Source organism: Hemicordylus capensis, chromosome 2, assembly GCF_027244095.1.
Source record: "Hemicordylus capensis ecotype Gifberg chromosome 2, rHemCap1.1.pri, whole genome shotgun sequence".
In the NCBI taxonomy this organism is placed as follows: domain Eukaryota; kingdom Metazoa; phylum Chordata; class Lepidosauria; order Squamata; family Cordylidae; genus Hemicordylus; species Hemicordylus capensis.
In genome coordinates, this window is record NC_069658.1 from 158,976,527 (window position 1) to 158,991,074 (window position 14,548).

Here is a 14,548-nt window from a genome sequence, read left to right on the forward strand (position 1 = left end):
GTTGAACACCTAGACGTGAAAACTGCATTCTTGCATGGTGAACTAGAAGAGGACTATGTATGCAATGTGCTGCTTCAAGCAAACTTCAAAAGAAGCAACTCGGATCCCTGTCTATACACAAGATGCATAGATGGCAAGTGGACTTACATTTTGGCGTATGTTGATGATTTGATTCTTGCCTATGAAAATCCAGATGACAGCAAGGAAATAATGCATCATCTGGACAGAGATGTGGAAGTCAAGCGACTTGGCAACATTGCACACTACTTGGGCATTCAAGTACAAAGAGAGAAAGATGGAAGTTTCCTCATCAACCAAGAACAGAAAATTAAAGACTTGATCAACTTGCTCAGACTGGAAAATGCGAATCCTACACCAGCTCCAATGGAAGTGAACTACATAAAGCAAGAAGATCAAATTGAGCCACTATCTGACAACCATAGATATCGTGAAGCATTGGGTAAGCTTTTATACATTAGTACACTCACTAGGCCAGATATTAGCACAGCAGTTGGCTTACTTTGCAGAAAGACTGCATCACCAACAGTCAAGGACTGGAATGCAATTAAAAGACTTGTTAGGTACCTAAAGTGTACTGCACACTTTAAGCTCAAGCTGTCAGCTAATAGTCAACCCAAACTAGAAGCATATGTAGATGCAGACTGGGGTGGAGATATAACAGACAGGAAATCCACCAGTGGTTACATAATTTTCTATGGAGATGGAGCGATAAGCTGGTCAAGCAGAAAGCAAGACATAGTAGCATCATCAACCACTGAAGCGGAATATTTATCAGCTGCACAGGGCTGTCACGAGAGACAATGGCTGTGTCAACTACTGAAGGACCTAGGTACAGAGGTACCACAGCCCATACTGGTGTATGAAGACAACCAAAGCTGCATTCAACTCTCTAAACAAGAAGATGTAAAGAAGAGTACCAAATATATTGATGTAAAGTACCATGTAGTGAGAAGTCTGCAGAAAGATGGACTAATCAAGCTGATCTACTGCCTGACAAATGAAATGCTTGCAGACATACTCACTAAGCCACTACCAAGACCCTGCTTTGAAAAGCTGAGAGAGGAAATGAATCTTGTGAGCTGAGTCACGAAACATCGAGAGGGGGTGTTGGAAGTTAAAGGACTTTGCGCTGTCTCTTTGCCTCAGACTGTGGAGGACAGACTAGTAAGTCAGAGGGCTAGAGGGTCAAGACATTGGTCATCACTTCTCCACTGCTCTGATGCTATCCCTTTGATGTGTAGATTGCTAATCTCAGGGACTTCCTTCCTCCTTCTCTCTCTTCCTATCTGCCCGCCTACCTTGCAACATGGCAAGCCTCTCTCCCTGAACCATATGTGCAGAGAGGATGCAGAATCCATCTGCATCCAGCTAGATAGATAGATTAGAGATCCTAACTCCTCACTTTCCTATCTAGAATGGAGTTCCTTAATAACTGCCTTTTATATTGATTTGAAACTATGAATTGGCTCCAAGTTACTTTACTCTGAGCAAACACGCATGCCTAACTAAACTACCGCTGTGTTGTGCCTCTGTGCACTCTGCTATAATGAGAAAAGGGATTCTCTCACCAAAGAGAATTTCCAACAGTTCGAGGGGAACTTCAATGTCTATTTCAAACCGAGTTGTCGGGAGCGGCTCAGGAATTCATAGCGGCCATGATGACTATTCATCGATCCCAAGTGGTTTCACATTCTCAGTTTGGTCTTTTGCTCTGATCAGGGTGGTGTTCCATGAGTGGGGACTCCTGTCATCTCCCCACTGTCATGCACAGATCACCGTCTGGTTAATGTAGAACTTGCAACCACACCCCACCTCTGCTGGGGTGAAGGACCCATTAGGTTGGTATGCCCAAGAAGGTTATTCAATCCAATAGGATTCCAAGAAGCCTTGGAAGGGTTTCAAGCTGGTTCTGCTAGTGATTCTCTTGATGCTCTAGTACAAATATGGAATAATGAACTTACTAGAGTAATAGACGCAATCGCTCCTAAGTGCCCTCTCTGACCTGCTTTAAAGTCAGCCACATGGCACTTGGAAGAACTACGGGAACTGAAGCAGCGAGGTAGACGACTAGAGGGCAAATGGAGGAAGACGGCGCAAATCCAACAGATTGCAACACAGAGCACATTTGAAGATCTGTGTTCTGGCAGTCTGGGTGGTGAAGAAGCAGTTCTTTTCTGCCCACATTGCTTCCGCAAATTCACGTCCAACTGAGTTGTCTAGGGTTGTGAGGGGACTAGTTCACACCCCCTCCACCTTGAATTTGAACTCAGAACTATCTGTCTCTCACTGTGATGTCTTTAATAACTTTTTTGCAGAGAAAACCTCTTGTATTCATGCCAAACTAGACTCCAGAGTTATTGCAGAGTCTGTTGTAGAGTTGTCCAGCAACTCCTCTTATAGGATTGAATTGGATCATTTTGTTACTCCTGAGGATGTGGACAAACTGCTTCGGACTGTATGTCCCACCATCTGCTCTCTTGACTCTTGCCCAACTTGGCCCTAGTTCATATGGCAGTCATATTATTATTAGAGATGGTCTGATAAATATAATTAATGCTTCTCTGAGGGGGGGACAGGATGCCTCCTTGTCTTAAGGAGGCTATTATTAGACTTTATTTGAAGAAACCTGCATTGGACCCCTCAGAGTTGGCTAATTATAGACCTGTTGATTGAGCTTAATTATCAAAAGGGGGGCTGTGGGCCCAGGCCCTATATCTTTTAAGCACCTAGGAACACCCCTGGTTGAGATGTCTGTGAAAGATATCACAATAGGCATAATTTTGACATGTCCCCCTTTTAATTGCATAGCCAGGGAAGTATTGTCCTAACCAGTCCATTTTCTGACAACTGATATGGGGGAGCATAATTTAAAACAATAATACTATGGAAGCAAAAGACGAAATGCTACACAGAACAACCAAACCTCTGTGTTATTACTATTACTTCAAGAGAGGATGTGGCATCCTCATTCACATATTCAGCTTAACATGAGTAACGGGCAGATGACCGACTTTTGCTGTTTGGAAATTTGATGGCACTTCTTCCTGTATTGGCCAACATACTCTTTAGAAAGTTCATCATAATCATACTTTGTGCTCTTTCACCAATCTACTACACTGCACCAAATCTCCTGAGGATCTCTCCCAGCGGTTTCATGTAGATGTTAAACAAAATCAGAGACAATATGGAGCCCTGAGGGACACCATAGGAAAGTTCCGATTTGGAAGAACAACAGGGACACCATCTGGAACCTGCCCATGGGGCAGAAAGAATGAGGTAGAAATGGGTGGCAAATGGCGACAGCGGGTTGGGGGGGGGGGAGTTCATGATCACAGACTAGAGCCACACTTGCTCTGCACCTGGCCCAGCTAGTATCAATTGAACAGTTAAAATCATGTAAACAATTAAAATCATTTAAACATTAAAATCATTTGAAACCAACATTAAAAATTTAAAACCATACATCTAATTAAAAGCCTGGGTGATTAAATGTGTCTTCAGTGCCTTTTTAAAAGTTGCCAGAGATGGGGAGACTCCATAGCCCAGGGGCAGCAATGGAGAAGGCCCATTCCCAAGTAGCCACCAAATGAGGTGGAGGCAACCTGTTGGAGATGAACTTCCAGTGCATCGACCTTTTGCACCAACTGTCCTAATGACCACTAGGGGCATTGGGAGTAGAGACAGTGAGTCAGGGTCTCCCTATCTGTCCCTACTCTATGACCCCTGAACTGACCCCACAGCACTTCCTGTGCTGAGTCACAATCCTTCCCTTCCTCCTAGAGAGCAGATGGAAACATATCTCTCTCTCTCTCTCTCTCTCTCTCTCTCTCTCTCCTTACCTATCCCCTATGTAGTCCTTTATATTAGATATAGGTCTTTCCTATCCAAGTGTATTTAACCAATAAATACTTAGTATATAGTTCTACAAGGCTCTTCATGTGTTTTCTCTAAAGAGCTGCAATAACTAAACCATCCTCTGCTACCTACTCTGTAACTGGAGTGTGTGCTCATTCCTTAGTGCTCTGCTGTTTTACCTGTTGTGGGTAAAAATCAACAACCTCTAACACAACTGCAGACGAACCTCTCCAAATGATCTTAACAGGCAGTGGGGCTCATGGCGAAGAAGATGTTCTCTTAAATACCCAGGGCCTAAGCTGTTTAGGGCTTTATAGGTAATAACCAACACCTTGTATTTTGTCCAGAGACATATTGGCAGCCAGTGTAGTTCTTTCAACACTGGAGTAATATGCTCTCTCCTAGATGACCCAGACATCAACCTGGCTGCCGCATTCTGAACCAACCGTAGTTTTCAGACTACATAAAAGGCAGCCCCACATAAAGCACATTGCAGTAATCCAGTCTCAAGGTTACCAGCATATGTACCACTGTTTTGATGTCATTCATCTCAAGAAACAGACTTAGCTGGTGTATCAGCCATAGCTGATAAAAAGCACCTCTAATCACCACCTCAACCTGGGACACCAGGGAGAGGTTCGGTTCCAGAAGCACCCCCAGACTGCATACCTGTTCTTTCTGAGGGAGTTTGACCCCGTTCAGAACCGGCAGATCAAAATCATCTCCCGAGTACTGACCCCGCACAATATGTACCTTTGTCTTATCTGGATTCAGCCTCAGTTTGTTATCCCTCATCCAGCCCATTACTGCCTCCAGGCAGGCATTTGGGGAGGTTATGCCTTTGATGATGTTGACATGGAGAAATAGATGTGGGTGTCATCAGCATACTGATAACACCCTGCACCAAATCTCCTGATGATCTCTCGCAGCGGTTTCATGTAGATGTTAAACAACATCGGAGACAATATGGAGCTCTGAGAGACACCATAGGAAAGTTCTAATTTGGAAGAGCAACCGTCTCCATGGGACACCATCTGGAATCTTGCCCAGCCATGGAAGGTTGGAGACAGGCCTGTAGTTGCTTAACTTCGAGAGATCCAAGGCAGGCTTCTTCAGAACTTCTTCTTATACCACTTGCGCTGATGTTTTAAAATCCACATCTGTAAGTGCTGCTGTGCCAGTAAGCATTCTTTCTGTAATTAGTTGCTGTATCGACAATTGCTTGCTGCTGTGCCAGATGCATTTAGGCTCAAGCCTTCTTAAGTGGCAATAAATTGCTATAGAATTATTTCTCATGCACCTTACAAAATACATATACAGTAGGTGAATATGGAATTCATTCTCTGAATACAGATGCATACCTGCACTCCACGAATATAAGCATATCTGCTGAAGAAGGCTCAAGCTGAAATACTGTACATCTGGCACAGCAGCAAGCAATTATCGATTTTGGATGTCGAACTGATTTCATCACTTCATTGAGATAGAGGAAGCCACTTACGGATGTGGATTTCAAAACATCAGCACGTGTGGTATAAGAAGAAGTTCATATGGACTTTTGTGACCCCCCTCCCTTTTTTTTGCATTTGTGCACTTTTTGGAAATTTTGAATTCATGAAGCTACACAATGAGAGAATTATTGAAAGAATTACTGGGTATTTTTAGATTTTATGTATTAACCCATACAGTATAAGATATTGATGGACTGGGTATTAAAATTATTGGTTTTTGTATGTATGTGTGAATTTTGATGCTTTAAGGATTTATGTATTGATTTGAGATTATGTGTGTGTGTGGGGGGGGGAGTGTATCCACTGATTATGGGGCAGCTATTCCAGTGGTGGTGGGAAACAGAAGAAGTAACGTTGACAGGTCAGCAGGCCATTGCAGGAGAAGCTACCACTGTCTTGTGGTAGCAAGCATGACTTGTTCCCTTAGCTAAGCAGGGTCTGCCCTGGTTGCATATGAATGGGAGACTAGAAGTGAGAGCACTGTAAGAGATTCCCCTCAGGAGCCACTCTGGGAAGAGCAGAAGGTGTCAAGTTCCCTCCCTGGCTTCTTGAAGATAGGGCTGAGAGACATCCCTGCCTGCAACCTTGGAGAAGCTGCTGCCAGTCTGTGAAGACAATACTGAGCTAGATAGACAAATGGTCTGACTCAGTATATGGCAGCTTCCTATGTTCCTATGTATATGACCTGGCACCCTATTTCACATCACATAAGCAACCCTGGACCCAATCTTCAATATTAAGCAATCAAAACTGTTGTCCTGCAGTATGTGCATCAGTTGACAAAAATGTACTATTTGCCTCAACAGCACAAGCTTGTGCAAGAGCTGGCTGCCACAAGGCTGAACTTACAGGATATGAAGTACAGAGATTTCACAGACTGAACATTGCCCTCCTTTCAAATGGGGTCAGACCTTTTTGCAACACAAGTCATGCTATACTGAATCATGAGGCAGAAGTCATGTTACACACCATTCGTTTATGTGTCACCATAAAGCAAAACATGAACGATCAAGAAAACTTATACCATGTTCTCTGAGAGGAAGACAAGAAAGGAGGTGCTCAGATCTGGGAGCACTTGTCTTTATTTCTGGGAGCACTTGTCTTAAGAGCACTTGCTCTTAAAAATACCATCAATGGCCTAATATAACAATACTTTTAAAAAAACCACATTTTATACCCCGCACTTCCTCCAAGGAGCCCAGAGCGGTGTACTTCATGCTTATGTTTCTCCTCACAACAACCCTATGAAGTAGGTTAGGCTGAAAGAGAAGTGACTGGCCCAGTGTCACCCAGCAAGTCTCATGGCTGAATGGGGATTTGAACGCGGGCCTCCCCACTCTAGCCACTACACCACGCCGGCTTGTGTAAAGCTTTGTAAAACTTTGTAAAGCTTATGTGACTTGCTGGTTTGTTTTTTTAATATTGTAAACTGCTTAGGGTGCCTTTGCCAAGGCAGAAAAATGTGACAAATAAATAAAAAAAATAAATAAATTATACCCACTTCACAGTCTCCACAACTTCCTCTGCAGAAGCAGTTAATGTTCTGGAGTCATCTTCACACTCACACAGATGTTCACATTTAGTGTAGTGGAATCTCTGCATGTTCTGCCAAGACACAAAAATTAAATAATAATTTAAAAAAAACCACTTGCTGTTTGCATGAAAAACATGAACAATCAAATAACTTCAGCTGCTACATGTGCAGAATGTATCACAGAGCAGACATGACTTATATACCTGCTGATGGCAAAGCCAAAGCTATAACAGATGTTGATTGGGCTGGGATGGGGATTCCAGAACGCTGAAGCAAAAGATAATGTTTTGGAATAGCAAAATGTTTGGATTTGCTAATCAAGCAAACAAGCAGAAGGATCCACAGATCCTTTACACATCAGCGACCAAAATTCAAAGAGAAATGACCCTCTGTCAAGGATGTCTGTGATATGATTGCACCATGTGATCAGTCTGGGGCTGATAAGTAAACAGTGGACAGTGCACAACCAGGAACTGAATGAGTATCCAAGGCGTGCTAAAGAGAATGAAGTCATTTTTACAATCAAGCCTCAGCTGACAAGACAGCTGGTGAAGTGCTCCCTCTGGAGCATAAATAAAGCAACGTGCACAGCCCTATTCTTTCACCCACGCAGTAAAAACAAAGGAGGAAGAAGACAACAATGGTGACAGACAGCACAACAACAACAAACTGGTAGTGGGTGTGTGGAAATGTTGTTGTGGCAGCCAGTGTGGGGAGCTGACAGACATGTCAGAGTTCCAGAACTGCAGGGGGAGCTTCTGATAGGTCTGAAAGCCCTACCAGATCAAAGCACAGAGACCTTTTCTGCTACCATTGCATCAACCACCAGAGCTTTTCCAAGTAGTGTGGAAAATTTAAAGCCAATCTGAAGGAGGCTGCGGAGGACAGTTTGGTGGCCTGCTGTGGCCAATTTTCTTTACATTATGCAGATAAAACCACTCATAATTGTTCCAACTGGACTCTGAATTGAGGGTGATCATGGATGTTGTACCCTTGATGCTGACTGGTCCGCTTATTGCAGATTCCTGGTTGTGCCTGAGGATGTGGACATTTATTTACATATTGTTGTTATTGTTGTTGTTGTTTTCCTTCATTTTCTTGTATTTATGCTGGCCTTGGGCCGAAATAAACAAATACATACACATATAAATTTGCTTTTTAATTGTATTTTATACTCTGTTTGATGAGTCTTTACACATGATGATTATTGTATATTTTACATAATATTTGTGCCTGTGTTTATATATATATATATAAAATATACAGTTGTTCATCTTAGTGGAGCTTTAGTGTCATTGGTTCTGGTTACATATAAGATCCTGGTACACATGGTTCGTGTTGACTAACATGCTGATGATACCAGCTATACCTCTATTTTCAACTGATGTTGGGGAAGCAAGCAGTGGAAGTTCTTAACCAGTGTCTGAGGGAAATGTTGGACTGGAAATCTAGACAAGACAGAGATGCTTCTGGTTCGGAAGCCGGTTCGGATTTAAGTAGGAAAGTCAGTTCAGATTTAAATGTGATCTCCTGGTTAGTAGGAAAGCCAGTTCGGATTGAAGTGTAATGCCTGCTCAGGATGGGTAGTAGTACCTCCTCTGAAAGACCAGCGGCACTGACCTGGCCTTGCTCAGGTGGCATTGATCACCAGGTGTGCCTAGACCCAGCTTTGATTTGTGTGCCAGATGCAACCTCACGTGCAAGTTATTCACAAGTTATTCGGGGTAAATGTTGAGCTGAGCCACTTCGAATCACACTCGCGGCATTGAGGGAATCAGCCTCTCCCCTCTGCTCTTGGGTTTACTTTTGATGCAAGTTCACATGTTTTCCTTCATGTTTTCCTTCTAGCCAGTGGCAGCAGGGGGGGGGGGAGTACTGAAGAGCTACATTTGCAAAGAGAGTATCCCTCTTTTCATGCTAATGATTCTACATCAGTGCCTCTCCCTATCTACTCAGAAAAAGTAGCTTAAAACCAGCATTATAAGAATCTGGAAATACCTTGAGATAAGCTAGAATTCGCATCACAAAGCCTGACTTGTGTGTAAAGTGGGTCCAAGGATCTCGAAGGGACCTCAGGATAAGTTTGACTGGTGTGTGAATGCACACACTCTCTCCCGAAGGAGAGTCAGGGTCGAAACCCTATGTGTAACTGGCCCTGTCCACCCCCAGCACAATACCTCCAGTGACTGTTGCTGGTATCTATATTTCTTTTTAGATTGTGAGCCCTTTGGGGACAGGGAGCCATCTTATTTATTATTTCTCTGTATAAACCACCCTAAGCCATTTTTGGAATGGCGATATAGAAATCAAATAATAAAATAAATAACAAAGCCTCCTGGAAACATCAGATCTGGCCACGCTATCACCCGTGTCTTAGTGAACATCGGCCTTCATGAAGAGGAAACTTACTCAGAGCAGTCCCACTGACATTAAAAGGACAAGTTAGGCAATGAGATGGGGCTGCCCTTGAAAAGTGTTTGGAAACTGCAGCTAGCTCAAAATGCAGCAGCAAGACTGCTGCCAGAAGAACAAGAGAGGGACTGAGTCTATATTGTACCCTTACTGTACCATCTACATTGGCTCCTGATTAGTTTCCAGGCACAATTCAAGATACTGAGGCGATGCTCATGATGGCCAAAAAGTGGGCTAAAGGAGCCTAGCCCGCTTTGGGGCAATCATATGCTGCAATGGGAGCCATGCAGCTCCCGGGAGCAAACCTCCCAAAGTACCCCTCCCCTTAGCCGAGGTTAACGGAGTGAGTGCTCCATTAACCTCATCTTTTTGATCGTGTGTTGCCACAGCGCGCAGCGATACATGGGTAGACCCCATACCTCTCAGGGGTCTCTCCAGGATGCCCCACGCACTCGCGCGGGGAATCCTGGAACTTCCAGGGGCCATGCAGCCCCCGATCCCCACAGCCACCGCCGCCTCCGTGACGCTGATCTGGCCCCTGAGGGCTCCCTTTCGATCGTCTGTGGGGGAGAGCAGGCTAAGCCCGTTCTCCCCGCAAACCCCCTTCCAGCGAGTCTCATTGCTTATGAGACTTGCCTCACTGTTTATCACCTTTAAAGTCCTAGATGGACTTTAGGATGGTTTAGGACAGGCCTGCTCAACTTAGGCCATCCAGCTATTTTTGGACTACAACTCTCATAATCCCCAGCAACAGTGGCCAATAGCCAAGGATTATGGGAGTTGTAGGCGAACATCTGCAGGAGGGCCAGTTGAGCAGCCCTGGTTTAGGACGAGGGCACTAGAAATACCACTTTCTGCACATGACTTTGCCCAAACATTGAGATCCAACAGATGTTGATTTTCAACATCGTATTGGGTGATGACCCAGGACAAGGTCTTTTCAGTGGTGGCACCAAGGTTGTGGAACTCCCTCGTCCTTGAGACCAGACAGCGCACCCCCTTCGGTAACCTTTTGTAGAACTGTAAAGATGTGTCTTTTTAGGCAGGTATTTCCTGATAGTTGAGCTGCAAGAGATATTGGTCTTCGAGACAGGCAGCATTGTGGCTCCATAATACTGCATCCCCAGGGCTGTTGCAGACTCTGAGTGCAGCCATGATGCTGGTACAAATGGGTGATTTTCTTAACAGTGCTTCTGCAGTTTCCTCACCTGTTGTGAAATTGCTTGCCTTCATATATCTATTTAAAAGGAAAAACCCAACAGTAGCATAGCAAAGCACAGTATAGGAGCCAGCGTGGTGTAATGGTTAGAGTGCTGGACTAGGACTGGGGAGACCTGAGTTCAAATCCCCATTCAGCCATGAGACTAGCTGGGTGACTCTGGGCCAGTCACTTCTCTCTCAGCCTAGCCTACTTCACAGGGTTGTTGTGAAAGAGAAACTCAAGTATGTAGTACACCGCTCTGGGCTCCTTGGAGGAAGAGCAGGAAATAAATGTAATAATAGTATAGTCTTTATTTTGGTCTTTGACCAGCATATCATCTGTTCAAATGACATTCTCCCAGAAGCATTGTGGTCTGTCAATATACATTTTAGCACATTCCAGTCTGGCTTTTAAAAATGTTTTTCTTTCAGCAGTGGAGTCCTCCTGGGTCTTCTTCCATTGAGCCCACTGTAGCTCAAAAAGTGACGGATGGTGCAATCAAACACTGATGGACCTTGACCTTGGAGTTCAGCTTGTACCTCTTTGGAAGTTGTCCTTTGCTTTTTGCCTACCATTCTCACTATCCTTCTGCCCATTCTGGGGTCGATTTCCCTCTAGCGGCCATGTCCAGGGAGGTTGGCTACAGTCCCATGGACCTTGAACTTCTTAATGTTTGCAACTGTTGTCACAGGAACATCAAACTGTTTGGAGATGGTCTTATAGCCTTTGCCTTTAACATGCTTGTCTATAATTTTCTTTCTGATCTTGTCAGACAACTCTCTCCTTTGCTTTCTCTGGTCCATGTTCATTGTGGGACACACGATGATACCAAACAGCAGAGTGACTACTTTTCTCCATTTCAATAGGCTGAATGACTGATTGCATGAATTGAGACATGTGTGATACTAATTAAATAAAACAGCTGATTTGAAAAATCACTCTAATACAATTATTTATTATCTTTTCTAGGGGTACCAACAAATGTGTCCAGGCCACTTTAGAATATCTTTATCTTTAGCAAAACTTTATCTCTTTTCACACTTGCTTTGTTTTACTCGATGACATATTAAAGGCATGCAGTTATACATGGAACAATTGCTTTTCATTTAATCGCTTTTCAGGATGCATAAAACACTTTTTCAATGAGCTGTAAGGGTACCAACAAATTTGTCCATGTGCGTATGTAATCCATTCCTTTTATACACACTCATATCCATATTCATGCATTTTGCACTGGTGCAGAACCTCATTTGGGGGTCATGGGGTATGCTGACAGGGCTATCCTCCCCACCCCATCTTAAAACAAGATGGCAGCTATTCAAAGCATAAGCATAATTCCTTTAGAATTCATGTCTTGACAATCCAGTGCAACCACATTCAGAGCATATAGGAGGTCCTAGCATATCCTCATGGAATCTTAGAATCTGCCATCTTGGTAGTCACACATATTGTAAGTCCTCTTGAAAACTGTATTTGGGGGGAAAGGGCAACAAAGCAGCCAGGTTAGATTTCCAAGAACAGCAATCAAATACTTTCCAATGGATTTAATGTGATTTCGATGTTGAAAGAAATAAAAACCAGGCTCCATGAATTCCAGAGAACTACTTATTTGTTTTTGCTTCTGAGAGTTGCACTAGAAATGGCAACTCTTCCAGAATTGTATCAATGAGACTTACTTTCAAGAAACTATATTGGGGTGTAGTAGTGGTGCTGCACCACCACAATGTGTTCTCTGTCAGGTCATTTACAGAAACAAGATTTCAGGAAGTTAACACTAGAATTAAAGTAGTAAATCCATGAAAGTAGTAAATCCATGAAAGTAGTAAATCCATGAAGTAAATCCAAATATCAGTTTTGTTCACATCAATGGAGAAAGAAAAAAATCACTGAATTAAGAGGTACATATAGCAAATCAACTAGTTTAATATTTTTTTAAACTCGGATTCTTTTAGCATCTGAACCAAAAGTATCTAGATGTTACCATCTCAAAGGAACAGGTTTGCAGTCTGGGAGTACTTCTGAATCCACACCTCTCCCTGGTATCTCAGGTTGAGGCAGTGGCCAGAGGGGCTTTCTATCAGCTTCGGCTGATACACCAGCTTCTTGAGATGAACGACCTCAAAACAGTGGTACATATGTTGGCAACCTCCAGACTCAACTTCTGCAATGCACTCTATGTGGGACTGCCTTTGTACATAGTCCAGAAACTTCAGTTGGCACAGAATGAGGCAGCCAGGTTGATCTCTGGGTCATCCCGGAGAGACCATATCACTCCTTTGCTGATAGAGCTACTCTGGCTGCCAATAGGTTTCCGGGCAAAATACAAAGTGCTAGTTATAAGGCCCTAAACTGCTTAGGCCCTGGTATTTAAGAGAACGTCTTCTTCATTATTGGAGAGGAGAGCTGGTCTTGTGGTAGCAGACATGACTTGTTCCCATAGCTAAGCAGGGTCTGCCCTGGTTGCATCTGAATGGGAGACATGATGTGTGAGCACTGCAAGATATTCCCCTCAGGGGAGGAAGCCGCTCTGGGAAGAGTAGAAGGTTCCAAGTTCCCTCCCTGGCTTCTCCAAGATAGGCCTGCAACCTTGGAGAAGCCGCTGCCAGTCTGTGAAGACAATATTGAGCTAGATAGACCAATGGTCTGACTCAGTATATGGCAGTTTCCTATGTTCCTATGAGGCCCACTGAGGTCATCTGGAGAGGTCCGTCTCTAGTTGCCACCAGCTCAGCTGGTGGCCACACAGGGTTGGGCCTTCTCGTTTGCTGCCTCAAGACTGTGGAATGCGCTTCTACTGAAATACAATCCTCCCCGTCTCTGACAATTTTTAAAAAGCATTTGAAAATCCACCTCTTCACCCAAGCTTTTCCAGCTTTTTAGATTTTAATCTGTGGTTGATGTTTACATTGTTAAATTGTTTTAAGTTTTTGTATATGTTTTAACTTGTTTTATGCTATTGTTAACGGCCCAGACATGAAAGTTTGGAGCGGTGTGCAAATCTAATCAATCAATCACTAAAAAACAAAACAAAACTGCACAACTGTTCAATGTAAAGACACCCACAGCTAAAGATTCCAAAACTCCAGACTACAAGATCTAAGCCCACAATGTAAGGTCATTCACACGACCCCATCCCTGGTGGATAGGAAGGGATGGGGGTGGGGGAAGGGAGTATACCTACCTTCCTCCACACGACCATGGTGATTCTCATGCTGCTCAGGTGCTGTGGTGAGCAGCGCATTCTAGAGACCAGGGAAAATACAGACCAGCCTCCTGAAATCCCACAGTGCACTGCACAAGCAGCATGGCCCGAGCAGAAACAGAACAGAGATCCCAGTTAGAAGGGCACACTCGCACCTTTCTACCTGGTAAAATCCAGGAAGCTACTACCTGGCAGGGTAGTGCTAGGATTGGGCTAGATCCTGGTGCTCCAAATGAACAGCCCTACCACCTAATGGCACAGCAGGGAACTGTCTTGATTAGCAAGCCAGAGGTTGCCAGTTTGAATCCCCGCTGCTTTGTTTCCCAGACTATGGGAGACACTTATTTCGGGCAGCAGTGATATAGGAAGATGCTGAGCATCACCTCATACTGTGTGGGAGGAGGCAATGGTAAACCCCTCCTGTATTCTACCAAAGACAACCATAGGCCTCTGTGGTCGCCAGGAGTTGACACCGACTTGAGGGCACAACTTGTCTTTTACCTGGGTAGGGCTGTGAACAGCCTCTATGAATTTTCAGTGTGCTCCCAGTCAAGAATGGATGTTTTGGTAACAGTCATATTGATGAAACTTGTACTGTAATCCTTCAACTGTTATGTTGCTATACTGATCCTTTATTATCTTTGCTAATTTTAAAACCAGACCAAGTTTCAAGAAGCCATATCCAACCACCCTACAGACAAAAAATAGAGCAGGGACAACTTCTTGGTCCAAGGAGAGATGGGCAAATTTTCTCTTCCTGTCCTAAGGACACTTGCAGATCTGCAAATGCCAAAAGGAAAAACAGCATCACA

The 14,548-nt window shown here is 43.8% G+C and overlaps 1 protein-coding gene across 1 annotated transcript in view; it reads right to left on the reverse strand.

The window, feature by feature from the left end:
• Positions 1-6,909, reverse strand: part of LOC128346963 (cystatin-B-like) — a 32,053-nt gene extending 25,144 nt beyond the window's left edge. The window contains exon 1 of the mRNA XM_053300819.1: positions 6,889-6,909. The gene's annotated coding sequence lies outside the window, so the exon portion shown is untranslated. The remainder of the gene's footprint in view (positions 1-6,888) is intronic.
• Positions 6,910-14,548: the final 7,639 nt, after the last annotated feature.